Source organism: Macaca mulatta, chromosome 6, assembly GCF_049350105.2.
Source record: "Macaca mulatta isolate MMU2019108-1 chromosome 6, T2T-MMU8v2.0, whole genome shotgun sequence".
In the NCBI taxonomy this organism is placed as follows: Eukaryota; Metazoa; Chordata; class Mammalia; order Primates; family Cercopithecidae; genus Macaca; species Macaca mulatta.
Window position 1 is genome coordinate 84,397,174 of NC_133411.1, and position 17,827 is coordinate 84,415,000.

The 17,827-nt window shown below is 38.5% G+C and overlaps 1 protein-coding gene and 2 pseudogenes across 2 annotated transcripts in view; all 3 read right to left on the reverse strand.

The window, feature by feature from the left end:
- The window catches only part of AP3B1 (adaptor related protein complex 3 subunit beta 1), a 298,620-nt gene that overhangs the window by 40,421 nt on the left and 240,372 nt on the right, over positions 1–17,827 (reverse strand). The gene's annotated exons all lie outside the window — the stretch shown is intronic.
- Positions 121–1,190, reverse strand: LOC106998816 (heat shock cognate protein HSP 90-beta pseudogene; annotated as a pseudogene).
- Positions 1,152–2,150, reverse strand: LOC144329463 (heat shock protein HSP 90-beta pseudogene; annotated as a pseudogene).

Below are 17,827 nucleotides of genomic sequence, written 5' to 3' on the forward strand. Positions count from 1 at the left end.
ATCTCATCTCCAGACTGGTAAGTGTGATACTGCAGCAGCTAGGACACGTGTCGCTGGCTAGTGGAGTTTTTATGGATTCTAAGCTTTAGATTTTAATTTTTAAAATTCTAAAATTTTATTTATTGAATTTTTATAGACAGGGGTTTCACTCTGTCGTCCAGGCTGGAGTGCAGTGGTGCAATCATAGCTCACTGCAGCCTGGAACTCATGGGCTCAAGTGATCCTCTTGCCTCAGCCTTTTAGGTAACTTGGACTACAGGTGTGTACCACCATGCTGGGTTAATTTTTTAAATTTTTTGTTGTGATAGTGTCTTGCTTTGCAGCTCAGGCTGGTATCAAACTCCTGGCTTCCAGCAATCCTCCTGCCTTGGCCTCCCAAAGTGCTGAGATTACAAGGGTGAGATGTCACAACTGGCCCAAGCTTTAGATTTTTAGATAAGGCCTCATTGAATTTCTTGCCATTCTCCCTGTCTTCTGCCAGCTCAGAGAACAGCTCAAGGCACTTCTTAACAATGTTTTTGTGGATGACTGTTAAGATTCTGCTCTGTTGGAGCATTTCTTGAGAGATGTTCAGGGGCAGATCCTAAGTCAACCACACCAAGGATTAAAGTTGAGATACTCCAATATCATCACAGCTGTCCACGATGAACACATGATGGACACAGAGTTTGTTGTTCTTTTTTCTTCTAATTCTCAAAGAAGTCAAAGGGATCCAAACAAGGGATGAATAGCAATGCTCTGAATTCCAACCAACCTTCCACAAAGAAATGCTTGACTGCCCAATGGTCCTCCTAGTCACTGGTGAAGCTCTTGTAGAATTCTCTATACTCCTCCTGGGTAAATGTCATCAGAATTTCTGATCCAAGTGTTCTTGGTCTTGTTTAATTCTTCCCAATCAATGATTTCTCCTTGATCTTGTTGGTTTTCTTTTTCTTATCCTTACTGTTCTCATCTTCTTCATCTGAACCCACATCTTCAGTCTTGGACTTTTTCTCATCATCTCTATCTTCTGTTTTTTGGTTGTTTGTTTGTTTTGAGATGGTGTAATACTCTGTCACCCAGGCTGGAGTGCAGTTGTATGATCTCAGTTCACTGCAACCTCCGCCCCCTGGTGGATCCTCCCACTTCAGCCCCACAAGTAGCTGGGACCTAAGCTGCGTACCACCATTCCCGCCTAATTTTTTGTATTTTTTATAGAGTCAGTGTTTCACCATGTTGGCTAGGCTGGTCTCAAACTCCTGAGTTTAAGCGATCTGCCCACCTCAGCCTCCCAAAGTACTGGGATTACAGGCATGAGCCTTTGTGCCTGGCCTATCTTCCTCTTCTTTCTCACCTTTCTCTTCCTCTGCCTGTCATCACTGATTTTCTTCTCTCTTTCCTTCTCCAAAGAAAGGGTAATGGGATAGCCTATGAACTGGAAGTGCTCTTCACTACTTCTTTGACCTTCCTCTCTTCTAAGTACTCTGTCTGGTCTTCTTTAAGGTGGAGGGTCACTTTGGTACCCCTGCCAATGGGCTCTCCATGGTCAGCACATACAGTGAAGGAACCCCCAGTGGAGACTCCCAGGCATACTCTTCATCATTGTTGTGCCTTGTGATCACAACTACTTTCTCTGCCACAAGGTAGGCAGAAAAAAAGGCAGCACCAAATTGCCCAAACATGGAGATACCTGCACCACCCTGAAAAGCCTCCATAACTTCTTTAGTACCAGGGAATGCACTCTGACTTTGGTAGACACAGGCATTGACATGACCAAGGCTGATCTCCTAATTTGGGAACCATTACCATGGGTTGGGGATTATGTCAATTTCCAGCTCTTTACCATTGTCCAACTTGGAAGAGTTTGTAAGGCTCTCACAGCAAATCTTGTCCAATGCATCATAAACATTAGATCAATTCCTGAAGGAAAATCTCCTCATTAGAATAGAAAGTATTGATGACGAGAGACATGAGTTGGGCAATATCTCCCTGAAAGGCAAGTTTCCACCTCTTCCTCTTCACGTGCACTTTCTCAGGCATCTTGAAAGAAAAAGGCTACAAGTACTAGAGATCAAGGTGGGCTGGGACTGTCCAACATGCACATGGCACCAAGGCTGCACTGGGATGACTCCAGAGCTATATATTTTATAGTTACAGATTTATACTCAGCAAAAATTTATCCCCATAAATTCCCATGATACTGAGGCTATGATAATCAACCTTAAATATAAGCTCTTATCTGGCTAATATTTTTCAGTGTTACGTGTTTATTTCCTTAATTATAAGCATATTGGAGACAGTGACCAGGTCTTACTTTTATTCTACATTGTTCCACAAACATATTTGTCATCAAATCATTAAATAAATGTTGGTATAACAAGCTTTATCTCTGTGAAAATACATAAAAAGTTGGCCTACATATGGGGGAAAGAAAGCCGAAATTGTAACGTAAAAGGGAAGACTATTTGAAAATTGGAGAAAGGCAAGGGTAGAGGAGTGGGACTAGAGAACAGAAACAAAGGTCTGGTTCACAGTGGCCAGGAATTAGTACTATAGATATCACACAAGGTGCTTAGAAGTACGCCTTTGGTCATTTAAGAGCCATCAAGCCTTGGCAGACTCACTGATTCTTTCTTTCAGTCTAATCCTAGGACACATGGTCCAAACGTTTATTTTATGTTTTCAACTTTGTCTCAAAATTCTACAGCTTTATTATAATTGTTAAAAAATATGTTAAGGGATGAATAAAGAAAAAAAAATAGTATAATTCTCTCCACTCATTCTTTCCACATTCAACCAAGTTCAAGGTAAAAAGCATTCTCTAATGAATTCACCATCTAAAGAGGTCCTCCCTTACAACCTCCAAAGGTTATCTGTGATAATTCCCAGAGGTCTACACACTCCTTCACAATAAACAGGATCATAAATGACACTTCATGGTAATAATATATACTTGTTTAACTACAGAAAGGTACTAAATGAAAACATAGCCAGGTGTGGTGGCTTGTGCCTGTAATCCCAGCACTTTGGGAGGCCAAGATGGGTGGATCACATGAGGTCAGGAGTCTGAGGCCAGCCTGGCCAACATGGTGAAACCCCATCTCTACTAAAAATGGAAACATTAGATGGGCGTGGTGGCATGCACCTGTAATTCCGGATACTTGGGAGGCTGAGGTGGGAGGACTGCTTGAACCCAGGAAGCGGAGGTTGCAGTGAGCTGAGATGGTGCCACTGTCCTCAAGCCTGGGTGATGAAGCAAGGCTCCGTCTCAAAAAAAAAAAAAAAGAAAGAAAGAAAGAAACAGAAAATGTTTGATTACTTTTTTACCCTTGTTTCCTAAGTTTATACAAGTCATATTAAGCCAACCTTCTCCAGCATCTAGATAAAATACATAGGTGATATTTTGTTCAATAAACCCAGTGGGTTCCATAAATCCTTTGACTACTTCCATATATAATACATTTAATCCAGTATTATATTAATACTAATATATAATAAGGCTTTAGTTCAATATTTTGTACATCAGACCAGATACCTATAATCCGGAAATATATATGAGATCCGTGGCTGCTTATATTCTAGGATGCTCAACATTGCAAATGGCGTTCTTGACTTCATATTTTATAGATACCAATGATTTATTAGATGCAAAAAAAGGTAAAACATAAATTAATTATAAAGTGATCTAGATTCGGGCTGTGAAAACGAGGGTTTAAGAAAAAGGGAAGATTTAATAAGTCTAAACACAATAGATGTAGCACAGAGGTTGCAAACTATAACCCGCAAGCCAAATATGGCCTGCTGCCTATTTTTTAAAAATATCACTGGAACACAACCATACTCATTCATTTACATACTGTCCTTGACTGCTTTTTTACTCTACGATGGCAGAGGTGAGTAGTTGTAATACCTAAAACATTTACTATCTGGTACCTTTACAAAAAAAGTTTGCTGACCCCTGATCTAAGGGCACAAATGTTCGATCCTTGCCATTCCACATTCCTTCCCTTGTTGTTGGAAACAATTCTCTACAGCAGAGGGTCCCCAGTCCCCGGGCCATGGACCTGTACCAGGGCATGGGCTGTTAGGAATCCGGCCGCACAGCAGGAGGTAAGCGGCTGATGAGAGCAAGCACTACCGCCTGAGTTCTGCCTTCCGTCAGATCGGTGGCATTACATCCTCATGGGAGTGCAAACCCTATTGTGAACTGTGCATGCAAGGGATCTAGGCAGCACGCTCCTGATGAGCATCTAATGCCTGCCTGATGATCTGAGGTGGAACAGTTTCATCCAGAACCATCCCCATATTCCCAATGGTCCACGGAAAAACTGTCTTCCACAAAACGGGTCCCTGGTGCCAAAAAGGGCTCTACAGGTCCCATGTCTTCTGAGCAGAAACATTAGCAACTTTGCTTCTGAAGCTCTTTTCAAAGATGTTTCTACAGCAAACAGCCTTTGGAAGACAGAGTAATGCCTCCCTCTGGGGCAGGTGATAGACTTGTTTGTTTGTTGTCCAGGATTAGAAAGATAAAATCTCCCTCTGGGGCAAAGGCTGAATAGATTTGCTAACAGTCCTCTGATAAAAACCTAGAATTTTTTTTTTTTTTAATACTTTTAAGTTCTGGGATACATGCACAGAATGTGTAGGTTTGTTACATAGGTATACACGTGCCATGGTGGTTTGCTACACCCATCAACCTGCCATCTATGTTAGGTATTTCTCCTAATGCTATCCCTCCCCTAGCCCCCAAACCCCCGACAGGCCCTGGTATGTGATGTTCCCCTCCCTGTGTCCATGTGTTCTCATTCTTCAACTCCCACTTATGAGTGAGAACATGCGGTGTTTGGTTTTCTGTTCCTGTGTTAGTTTGCTGAGAATGATGGTTTCCAGCTTTATCCATGTCCATGCAAAGGACATGAACTCATCCTTTTTTATGGCTGCATAGTATTCCACGGTATATATTTGCCACATTTTCTTTATCCAGTCTATCACGGATGGACATTTGGGTTGGTTCCAGGTCTTTGCTATTGTATATAGAGCTGCAATAAACATATGTGTGCATGTGTCTTTATAGAATTATTTATATTCCTTTGGGTATATACCCAGTAATGGGATTGCTGGGTCAAATGGTATTTTTGGTTCTAGATCCTTGAGGAATTGCCACACTGTCTTCACAATGGTTGAACTAAGTTACACTCTCACCGACAGTGTAAAAGCATTCCTATTTCTCCGCATCCTCTCCAGCATCCTGTTGCTTCCTGACTTTTTAATGATCACCATTCTAACTGGCTCAAGATGGTATCTCACTGTGGTTTTGATTTGCGTTTCTCTAATGACCAGTGATGATGAGCTTTTTTTCATATGTTTGTTGGCCACATAAATGTCTTCTTTTGAGAAGTGTCTGTTCATATCATTTGCCCATTTTTTGATGGGGCTGTTTGATTTTTTTCTTGTAAATTTGCTTAAGTTCCTTGTAGATTCTAGATATTAGAACTTTGTCAGATGGACAGATTGCAAACATTTTCTCCCATTCTTTAGGTTATCTGTTTACTCTGATCAGGTTAGCCTCCTGTAAAGCAACACATTGCATGTGCAGGCTTCACCTAGCCTTCAGCACGTGGGGCTCAGAGAAGTGATGCAAATGATGCTACTCTGGCTACTGCTGCTGCTGTAACAAACTGTCCTTTGTCTCTGACCAAGGAGTCTTGTGTCTTCTACCAGCATTCATGAAATTGTTGCAGATTAATTAGTTAGCCTGTAAGTAGGGTAACATCTCAGACTCTTCATAGTTCTTGATGCTTGATTAAAAAAATAATAATAATTTAACAATTCCCAGAGCCACTTATTTCAAACAGCTAACACTCAGACCACCATATACATCTGTGCAGTGACAACTGACTGAAAGGGTGGATAAGAGCTAAAATCCAGCTCACATTCAAGGGAAACTTTTTGGAATCTGCACAATGGTGCCATACAGGCTAGTGGCTTTACTAATCAGAATATAACTTTGCATAGTAGAGGTTACTTTTTTCTTTTGGCTTTCCTTTGTGAAAATCCATGCTATGACTTTAATTTTTCCTGTGGGTTTCTGAAGTATCAGGAAATGTTCTGATAGCCGACAACAAAGTGTCGAGTAAGTCCAATGACAACGCAGAATAAGAATTCATTGTTTCAGAATTGCTTTTATTTGATTCAAGACTACGGGTTGGCCTTTTGAGGAAGCTTTGCCCCCAACGCTTCTTTACTCTATAGTAGTTATGTACGAGATTGTCAGCCCAACACACCCTACTATTTTCTAGAAACCTTGACACATTCAGCACATGATGGAGCTGGCAAGTTCTAATGCCTCCTCATGACTGGCTGCAGTTAACTGGTTCAGGGATGGACAATTTGGCCCAATGAGTTCCTTTCCTAGGATTTTCGGATTTGGTACCTAGTAATCTGAGCCAGACTCTCTCAAGCAGTTAACATTCTGAGATTTAAAACTCTAATTTTTGTCTGTGGCCACATTTCCTGCCACATTGTTCAGTGAGAAAAAAATAATGAAGCATATTTCAAAGAAAAGCATAGATGAGAGACAGACAGACTAGCTGGTAACTTTGATCTGGATGGTTCTTGAGGCCCAGACACATTCGTGTCCTTGTTGAAGCTGTTTTCTCTGAACTCTAGCTGTAATTTCCTATTTATTTATTTACTGCTTAACCTAGTTCAAATTGGGATTCTATCATCTATCTCCCCCATTCTACTACTGGTTGGGATTAGTCAGATTTCAGGACATTAATTGGAAGGGGAAATAAGCTTGTAATGGGAGAATGCCCCTTTGCCCCCCTATCTCTAAAGTGCTGGTAGACATGGAACCAGGAGATCAGAGACTCAGGTAAGGCTTTTGATTAGACTGACCCATATGTATCTGCCATATGTGTAGGTCAAAAACAGTAAAATTATCAATTTCATGTGATTCAACTAACAATTTGTTTTGGATCAAGGCTACTTAATCCTACCTTTAATAGAAAAGAACCTTGAGTCCTTGATGTGGGCCATCCTAACTCACTGGAGTTCTGTATTGTGGTTAGAGAGCAAGGTCCACTCTAATAACAAAGTACGACTTTGCCTTTATTTGTCCTCTGACCCTATGTATCCCTTGGGCATCTTGGGGAGAAAGGTGGTAATGTGCAAGAATTAGGTATTTCACAGCTCTCTGTCCAATAAGAACACCGTTATTTCAAACACAAAGTAACTACTAATCATTAATCATTACTCACCATTAATGTAGTAATTCATGCTTTCATGTAACTAACATTTATTCAATGAGTTGTACCAGCCCTGTGCTAAGGAGTATGATACAGAGACAAAGATGAAGTATCCTAGTCCTCAAGAAGTTTATTGTTTAGCCTGGGAAAACAAAGTAAATCAACTAGTGTGATAAATGCCATGACAGAAGCAGGCTCAGTGGACTAGAAGAACACAAAAGTCATAGCTGACACCTGAGGGAGTCATTATGGATGAAAATCCAGTTATTTTAATGAATTAATCTGGCTATTTCTCACTACTACCACTGTTACCAGCCTGGTCTGAGCCACCACCATCTATTATCCGGATTATTCCAAGAGCTTCCTAATCGGTTTCCTTGCTCCTACCCCTGCATCCTATCGAACATAGACTGAATTGCTGTTAGTCTATCCTGAACACAGTAGCTAGAATGTATCAGTCAAAGTTACATCATGCACTGGGGTGATGAAATAATTTGTACACCAAACTCCGTGACATGAGTTTACCTATAAAACAAACCTGCACGTGTACCCCTGAACCTAAAATAAAAGTTTGAAGAAAAAAAAAGTTACATCATGTTACCCCTCTGCTCAAAACCTGCCAATGGCCAGGATCCCTGTTCCATTTCCTTGATCTCATTTTCTATTACTCTTGAATTCACTGTTTATTCTACTCATCACCCTGACTTCCTTGCTATTCTTTTTGCATACTTGTAACGGTCCCACTATAGGTTATTCCCTTGTACCCTCCACCTGGAAGGCACTTTCTCCAGAGACCCACACAGCTCAGTTCTAGAATGTCTCCTCAGATATTACCTTCTTAGTGAGGTTTAACCCATTTGCATCCCTTCCTTCTGCTTTCCTTTTTCCTTTTGTATAGACACTTAATACCTTCTTTAACACAATATACAATTTATTTGTTTGTTATGTTTATTGCCTGTCTTCCCATCTACTTCTCATTTTTATGCTCAATGTATAAAACCTAATTTTACCCTTTCTCAGAACTCAAAGCATAATTTTACTATTTTAAATGCTTATGGAAATTTGCAAATAATATACCTTGAGTGTTGGTCATAACTACACTTTATTTAACACTGAGTGCTCAATTATAACAGTGTCCTTAAAAATACTACAACCTTATAGGAACACACTGTGGTGATATGTGGAGATCTTCTATTTTAATATTTGTTGGTTTTAGGATATAACTTGAATTTTCTATTACATACAATTGTGAAAAAAAAAGTACATTTCTTTTTTTTTTTTTGAGATGGAGTCTCACTCTTGTCGCCCATGTAGGAGTGCAGTGGCACAATCTCGTTTCACTACAACGTCCGCCGCCCGGGTTCAAGCGATTCTCGTTACTCAGCCTCCCAAGTAGCTGGGATTACAGGCGCTCGCGACCACACCCGGCTGATATTTGTACTTTTAGTAGAGTTGGGGTTTCCCCAGGTTGGCCAGGCTGGTCTCGAACACCCTACCTCAGGTGACCCACCCGCCTCGGCCTCCCAAAGTTTTGGGATTACAGGCACGAGTCACCACGCCCGGCCTACATTTCTTAAATGCACAAAGAACAGCTTATTGAGGGACTTCTACAATACAAACACTAATTCTTGAAATGTCTACTTTTAAGTCTATTATTTTATTAAAACTTGTATAAACAGGATAGTATGAAAGACAATGTTTGAAAACATTAGTTTTAATTGTTTAACGACCAATGTTCAAAGAATTAAAAACTTAGCTGCATTATAAGCAAATGATACGGGTCATCTTCACTATGGCTCCTGAGGAAGTAATTAGTTCAGTAACTACAGGAACTGTAAAATAACAAGCCTCTCCCAAGAGTTAACAGAACAAAAAGCATCAAGCAACAATGAGATAATCCTCTACAAATCTTTACACAGCATATGTTTAAATAATAAAAGTCGTTTGTGTACCTTTAGATGGTTTATGAAAATAAGCAATCAATTCTGCAGACACAACATTATTTCTAAAGGAAATCTATGTGACTCATGATGCCTGTAGATACACAGAGACAAACCACACATATTTTATCAGTTTATTACAGTAAGCAAATAAGCGTGGAATGAGAGTGCACATAACTGTCTACTTAGCGCTTACTGAAACATTTATAAGAGCTGTTATCTCCCTAATAACAGACAGACAGCGTGCAATTTTAGAGAGGAGAAAAGCTTCATATTTTTTAACACTTCACTAAAAAGTAACTGAAGAGTGTAAAATGAAAAATACTCTGTGCAGTTAGCTGGTAATGGACCATATTATCAACTCAAGTTAGATTTATAGGATACAAACTAGTCACTAATAGTTATTTTATGACATAGCATGTCTGCTTTTTTTTGAGATTATTAAGATTAAAGTTGTAAAACTTCTTTTGAACGTAGCTGTTCAAAATGATTGAATTATAAAATTTAAAATGAGATTTGAAAAATAAAACATGGAATATCAAGTAAGTGCCTTAGAATAAACCTTGTTCAGCATCCACATTACTATTTCAAAGATGACATTTCCATGTAAAGCTTTATGAAAACAATGTTTTCCAGCCTTTTATGCTTTAATCCACATTTAGTCAGTCATTAAGTATTATCAATCCATTCTGTTTTTGAATTTCAAAAATATGAAAATCTGCAGTATATAAAATGCTCTTTGTATCTACTTTTGTGTGGCTTACTTTACATCAGTATCTATTTAGATATATAATTTATAAAAATGATGAGGTAAGAAAATAGCTATAAACAGAGGCATAGCTTCATCTTTAACAGTAGTACTTTTAAAACCAATGTATGTCTCAATTGATAAGATCCGTAATGCATAAAGTCACAGTATTGTCTTATTTATCCTATAAACTGTAGAAAGTGGGTCTTGATTTTACCTCCAATCCATTTCATTGAGGCTAGCATTAACCTAGTATTGACCTAGTATAGGATTAGCAAAAGTAAAGGGCAAATTTGCTTAACTCTTACATATAAGCACAGACTCAAAGAAATATATTTGAATCTTCCAGCAAATATTACTTCAAATAAATAGTTTTTAATACTAAAGATAACTTCTTCCTTATGCATATAAATTTTGATATAGAAATTTATGATAATTTCTCATATTTTATTTTAGTAATCAGTATACATTATAAAACACATGAGACTTTCTCACCTCTTATTTTGGTAATAATATATATTAAAAATATATTTGTGGAAATACTTGAACACATAATGAACAAATATTTAATGAGCATCTTAATTCATGCTTGGTATTAAGCAGGCACCAGCAAACCATGCTTGTAGGCCAAATCTGGTCCACCGCCTAGTTTTGCAATGCCTGTTCACTAATAATGACTTTTATATTTCTAAATGGTTGAAAAATCAAAAGCAATATGACTGTAACATTAAAATGATATGAAATTCACTTTAGTATCTATAAAGAAAGCTTTATTGGAACACAGACACACTCATTTATTTATGTATTATCTGTGGCTGCTGTTGCATTAAAATGGCAGGGTTGAGTGGTTGTGGCCTGTAAAGCTGAACATCTTTACTACCTGGCCCTTTACAAAAAATGTTTGCCGATCCCTGGTATAGAATATATTCAATTTACAATGGTTTTGAGATAAGGAAATTAATATCCCATTCTTTCCCCTCCCCAAAGACAGATCAATAAACTTCACTATCAATACATTTACTGCTTTTTTATATATCTGAAAGCCAGAATGCTGTCTATATTTTTTTATTTATCATGTACACGGTCAATAGTACCAGAACCAGAACCATGAATACAGATATGTTATACTATTCATAGATATGTTCTCCTATTCCTTTTATATTTCTTTTCTGACTTTTGGTTTAAGAGTACTAATAAAAACAAACTGAATTTGATTTGTAAAGTGTTCAGCGTGAAGTTCTCAGTAACTGGTTATAACAAATTTCATTAGAACCCAGAGCATTTTACAGAAGCCCAAAACAAGTATGCATTGTGAAGCTATGATTTGACAGATGTGATAATTACGTGATCTTAGTAGTTCTACTGCTTTTTCATTCACAAGATCAACAACATAATATAAAAAAGAAAATGCTAGTGGTCTTCTCCCATTATAACCAAGCTCAGAACTTTGGCATTATCTTTGACATCCTCACATTAATTAGAAAACAAATTCACTGTCTCCTGCATTCATTTCCTCTTTTCTGTCCCTCTACCACCAGCTCAATTCAAGTCTTCATTAACACTGAAGATATTTTAAAATCTTTTCTAATTACAAAAGTATTATATGTTTATTGAAAATAATTTAAATAGTATGAAAATGTAAGAAAAGTAAAGTCCCAGACGGGCGCAGCGGCTCACGCCTGTAATCCCAGCACTTTGGGAGACCAAGGCGGGTAGATCACGAGCTCAGGAGTTCGAGACCAGCCTGACCAATATGGTGAAACCCCATCTCTACTAAAAATACAAAAATTAGCTGGGCGTAGTGGTGCACGCCTGAAATCCCAGCGACTCAGGAGGCTGAGGCAGGAGAATCATTTGAACCCGGGAGGCAGAGGTTGCAGTGAGCTGAGATCGCACCATTGTACTCCAGCCGGGCGACAGAGCAAGACTCTGTCTCAAAAAAAAAAAAAAAAAAAAAAAAAGAAGGAAAGAAAAGTCCCCCTCAGGTAACCATAACAATTTGGTGTCCCTTCCCATCTTTTGCTCCCTTATGACTTCTCTTGCTTATACTATACAAGGTCTCTCTAATTTGCCCCCGTCATTAGATTCATTATACTCTGAGCTGTACCATAAACTGCTATACAAAACAATTCTCTTGGAGTTGTATAACTCCTTCATATACTCAGCAGTGAGGTGTGGTGGGAAACGCAGGGCTTTGAAACTAAACAGATTTGAGCTGAAATTGGTTTTATACATAGGGCATGTCTTACTAGCCCTGTAACACCAGAAAAGTTACTTAAGCTGAGGGGATCTCAATTTTCAAGTCTGTGAAATGGGGACACTAGCACCTATCTTTCAGGGTTGTTTTAAATCTAGGCTAAATATAAACAGCTGGAGGCATGAAGGGCCTGAGGAGCATGATAGGCACAAGTAAGGGAGTAAGATTTCAGAATTGAAAGGATGAGAAACTGAAGTTCAGTGCAGGTGAAGTTATTAGAATTGAACAGATCAAGACACTGTGAGGTTACATGTTGCACAGGTTATGAATATGAACACTGCAGTTCCCCAAGATGATGGTGGGCCAGAGAGATTATGTATGAAATACTAAGATCTTCACTGAATATGGATAAGTGATTAAGAGATCCAAATATAAGAATGACAAGGAAGGGAAGAGGGAATAGGAAGATGGAATGGGCCCCATAAAAGGAAGGAAGATGAGGATGAAAACAGAATGGCCTAAAAGGAACAGCTGAGCTTCACACAAACAATCTTGGTAGTAACAATGATTTCGTCAAAGACAGAATTATCAGCCATTATGAATGAGGCCATACTGAACAGATTTACAAAAGGACTTCAAGATCCAAATGGAGATTCTCAGAGAAAAGCTAGGCCATGAACCTTACAAAAGTGTATGAGGGAAACCGTAAGCTGCTCTACATATCTCAGAGATGGGACTGTGGCCTCTAAAAGCTGGCTGTGTTGCCTTGCATTTGAGTGAATTGGGACTTAGGGACATGGATCCCCCTTGATGAAGGATGTGGATGTCCCCTAGGAGAGGTCCTGGAGATAAGGAAAGAAGTATGTCTTAGTAGACATACAAATTGGAAAGGGAATTTTATTATGGGTATAGTGATTTTAAACTACAGATGCTTTCTTCGAATCTGACAGAAGGGAAAAGGATCCTTATACATCCTAGATGCCAGTTCCAGGTACCACAAGTTGCCGAGAATTTCCTGATGCAGGGCAAGGATGGGGAAATGGGTTCCCTGAAATGATAGGACAGAACAGACACACACACACACACACACACACACACACACACACACACTCGCTTATATAAACATTATTCCCCTTGATCTGTGTGTAGTATTTTAAAATTTTCAGTGAGGAGGTGGGAATGGAGAGAACGTGATTTACTACACAAGGCCTGGTTTTCTTCATGGCAAAGGCACCTGGCTGCATGGCTTTCGGGTCAAGTCCTGGGCTTGAGCCTCACTCTTGCACTGTGGCACTGGCCAGGTCTTCTCAGGCTATACCTATTTTTAACATATGAAGGACGAAGCACTTTTCTTCCGAAGTAAGAATGGTTAGTTTCCTTCTCGTGGGGCAGAATTACAGCTGGCAGTAGTACGAAGGAAAACACTGGATTTTAAGTTAGAAGGCCTTCAAGCTATTTGATGAGAAGAAAATCATTTAACTTCTCTGTGCTTGTATTTGTACCTAATTGATAGGATTCTTTTGAGGAGTCAGTGCAACACTGCATGTGAGAGTGTGTTGCTGGTGAAAGTCTCCTTCTTTAATTATTATTAAAGACAATGTTTATTAGCATAAGAGAAAAAATAGTGGCAGAGCTAAGACTGAAATATAATATTCTTCAGTGTCATTTCTGTCAAGCAATAAGCTATAATTCCTTTTCCAATAAACACAAAATGTTCCTTATGATAAAGGAAAGTAAAGGTTAGTCACGCAAGCTTGTGGGGAGTTTTCTCTCTTTCAGGGAACTACACAAAGTGGAAAGAACTAGCATTTATTATTTCTTTCCAAAGATTAATGACAGTTGAGGAAACATTTTTGAATGTGGTCTTAATTATAATGGGCATCCTTAACAAACAACTTTTAAAAACAAATCCATAAAATGAGATTAGAAGTGTCTTTAAAATATCAGTTATTTAATAAACCGCATGTCTGAAAGTGGATTTCAAGTGATAATTTTATAAGTATACAGCATAAGGCAAAGGAGTCTCAGGGAAAGTCTGAATGCCACATCACAGGGGACAAGCACACCTGGAGACGATAGTTTACACTTCTTTACTTCCTCAGGATTATTTGTTAAGAAAATTTCTACTAGATACCTATCTTCAGTACCGAAATGACAGAATCCCACTTTTATACTAATTGTAAGGAATTAACTCAGTATTTGGACATGTTGAAAAGACTGATGATGAATACCACCTTTTAAAAAAAGCAATGAAGGTACCCCCGGAAAACTGCAGGGGGTATGAGACCAGATGTCAAACAATCTCGGTTATAGTTTGAACTCAGCCACATATTAAATGGTGAGACCTTAGCTAAATCACAACCTCAGAGCTTCTGTTTTCCTCTTCTGTAAAATGGGGCTAATTAAACACATCCTGTCTGTTTCACTGACTTGTCGTGAGGATCAAATGAGGCCATATATGTGAAATTGATTTTTAAACTGCAGAAAGTTCAATAAAAGACATTATTGGGATTATTAGTAAATTGAGTTTTCAGGCAATGTTAAAACACCAATCTGTCAGATAACACAGGGTCATGAGGTTAAAAGTACATATCAAAAAGCTGAATCATCATTGGAAAAAGGCTTTTATAACAATATTGCTGTATTTATTGGTAGTACCATCCAAAGGCCTTTAAAAAAGTAATCCCTTCCCCCACATTTGTTTTTCCCTCCTCTGTTAGTTGTGGGTGAAGAGAACTGTTCTCTAAAAGGTTTCTAAATGATGCTGATGTTAAAAAATATAGTATCACCATTTAACAGCCTTTTAAAGAGCAGTCCCCAGTATGGTCTTTGTTAACAACTGAGGGAGGAAGGGACTATTTTTTCAAAGGCTTTTAGAGGATGTTGTTAAAAGAATATATAGTGACATCATTTAAAAGCCTTTTAAATAATAGTCCTCTTTCCCTCCCAATTGTAATGGCCTTGGCTTTCATTTATTTTGTACTACAAGCCGAAAATGGACAAGCCAACATATTATTGGCTATGGCAGCATTTGTTGGATGGAGAATGATGCATTGCTTTTAAAAAGGTCGGTGTCCAGAAATAAATCCAACTCTTCCAGAACATAGTTTCATTTCTATACAGGATATTGCCCACCCACCTTATCATCAAGTTGTAGTACTTTTTGCTTGTTTTCCTTAAGAGTTTACTGAAAAAGACACCATGCCAACAGGAAAGAAGTCATAGCTAAGTCATTCCGAGATTTCCCACGGCATGAATGTAGTTCTACAATCTACTGAGGTTTGCTTGCGTGAACTCTCTGTCCAATTTATGGCAAATTCTCTTAGCTCCTCTTCTGTAGTCTTTATTATAATAATCTATTTCTTCCCACTGTTCCTCTCATTTTAGTTTAGTCCACTAGGAGACAGCAGTGGACACTTGGCGTTCCTTTCCATACTTAGCTCCCAGGGAGGGGAAAAATGAAGTCACCCATTTGGTTTAAGGCACAAAGTCTGATAGACAGTAATCTATGAAAAAAAGAACTAGCCAGGGAAATAATCATATGATATGAAACAATTTTCCATCTCTTCTTGTGTAGGGTCTTTTCAGAAAAGTGTCCCTTCATTTTAAGAATAAGATTTCAGAGACCTGTAACACTTAGATGAAAAAATAAGCCTTTAAAACATCTAAAGGTACAGCCCTCTAAACACACTGACACACTGTATTTTAATCCTAAATTTTAGTGTTCCCCTTACTTTTTGCCAGTCTGGCACACAGTACTCACTTGTTTATTCTATGATTTACTTAAATCACAGTAAATCATTATTTACTTGTGATCTACCATCATAAATCATATTTAGTTAAATATTAATTACTACCCAAAATGCAATGCTCAGTTCAAGTCCCAATTTATTTATTCAACTCTTCCTGACCCTACTCCAGCCCATTATGATCTTAATCACATTCCATTTGACATGTTATAATTTAATTTTCACACTAACTTTACATATAGTCTTGTATCCCATGGAACAAAGTGCTAAGCCTAGACAACAATAATTTCATGCCAAACAAAAAAGAATTAGCCAGGTAAATAATCACAGTATGTGAATCATGTTTTTGCATGATTTTTGAAAAACGTAAATAACTTTTAAATTCTCTACTACCTTAATAGCACCCGTTAGTTATCTGTGCCTATAATTGTATTTGATGGTAAATAAATACTTTAAAATATTTTAAAACATCTGGATAAAAATTCATTTCATTTGAGATTTATATCTCCATTATCTTGAGATAAATGTTTCACTAAGAAATGCTATTATAGGCCGGGCACAGTGGCTCATGCCTGTAATCCCAGCATTTTGGGAGGCCGAGGCGGGCGGATCATGAGGTCAGCAGTTTGAGACCAGCCTGGCCAACACGGTGAAACCTCGTCTCTACTAAAAATACAAAAATTAGCTGGGCGTGCTAGTGCACACCTGTAATCCAGCTACATGGGAGGCTGAGGCAGGAGAATCGCTTGAACCCGGGAGGCGGAGGTTGCAGTGAGCCGAGACCGCACCATTGCAGTTCAGCCTGGACGGCAGAGCCAGACTCCGTCTCAAAAAAAAAAAAAAAAAAAAAAGAAATGCTATTATAATTCTGATTCTAAAGTAGAGTAAGTAAAAACTGGTAAAAATTTTGAAATATAAGTGTTAAATTTTCTAACTTGAAGCATCAAAGAGACAGTACTAGGAAGACAGGAAACTTTATTTAATATGACTGATGTGAAAATTTCAAATTTCTCTTAATTTCCTTAACTGTAGTTAAGCAGAACCACCTCAAATACGAATTGCTTCATTAGGCAGATGGCCATAATCTCCACAGCAGGGCTGCATTTGAACTCTAAGACTAGTGAGTGATCCCCATGGTACAATCAACATCATGATCAGAGAATACAAGTCTGGGTGTGGTCCTCGGTTCTGCTCTTCATGGAAATGGCCTCTATGAGTGCCATCGCCCTGCCCTCCTGTTCCTCTGCAATTTGATAGGGTTGGGGTGAGACATGAGTATCTGAGTCACCTCCCTCCTCCCACAGGTTCTGTAAGTGAGGTGGTACACAGAAAAACAGCCCCCAAAAGGTGTCTAGGTCCTAATCCACAGAACCAATGAATATGTAACATTATGTGGCAAAAGGGAATTAAGGTTGCCAATAAGTTGACTTTGAGATGGTAGGTCATTTTGGATTTTCTGGGAGGGCCAATGTAATCACACAGACCTATAAGTGAATGAGACAGGCAGGAGAGTCAGTATCAGAGTGATACAGCATGAAAACAACTCAATTGGCCATTGCTGGCTTTGAAGATGGAAAAGAGCCATGAACTAAGGAATGTGGGCTGCCTTTACAAAAAAAGTCAAAAAAAGTCAAAAAAAAAAAAAAAAAAACAAAAAACAAATTGGATTTTCCCATGGAGCTCCAGAAGGAACATGGTCATGCTGATGCCTTGAAAGATAATAATACATCTGCACTGTTTTAAGCCACTAAGTTTGTGGTAATGTGTTACATCAGTGACAGGAAACTAAAAAAGGTAATTGCGGTGCCTAGTTGAAAACTACTGTTCTGAATTCTTATGTTGTGAAACCTATCTTCAGAGTTTACAGTATAGTTTGTATGCATGCAACTTTTTCAATGGCTGATCTGTGATCTGCGAAGCAACAAAAGTCAGCTTTCTCTGCAGTATTTTCTCATTGAACTTAA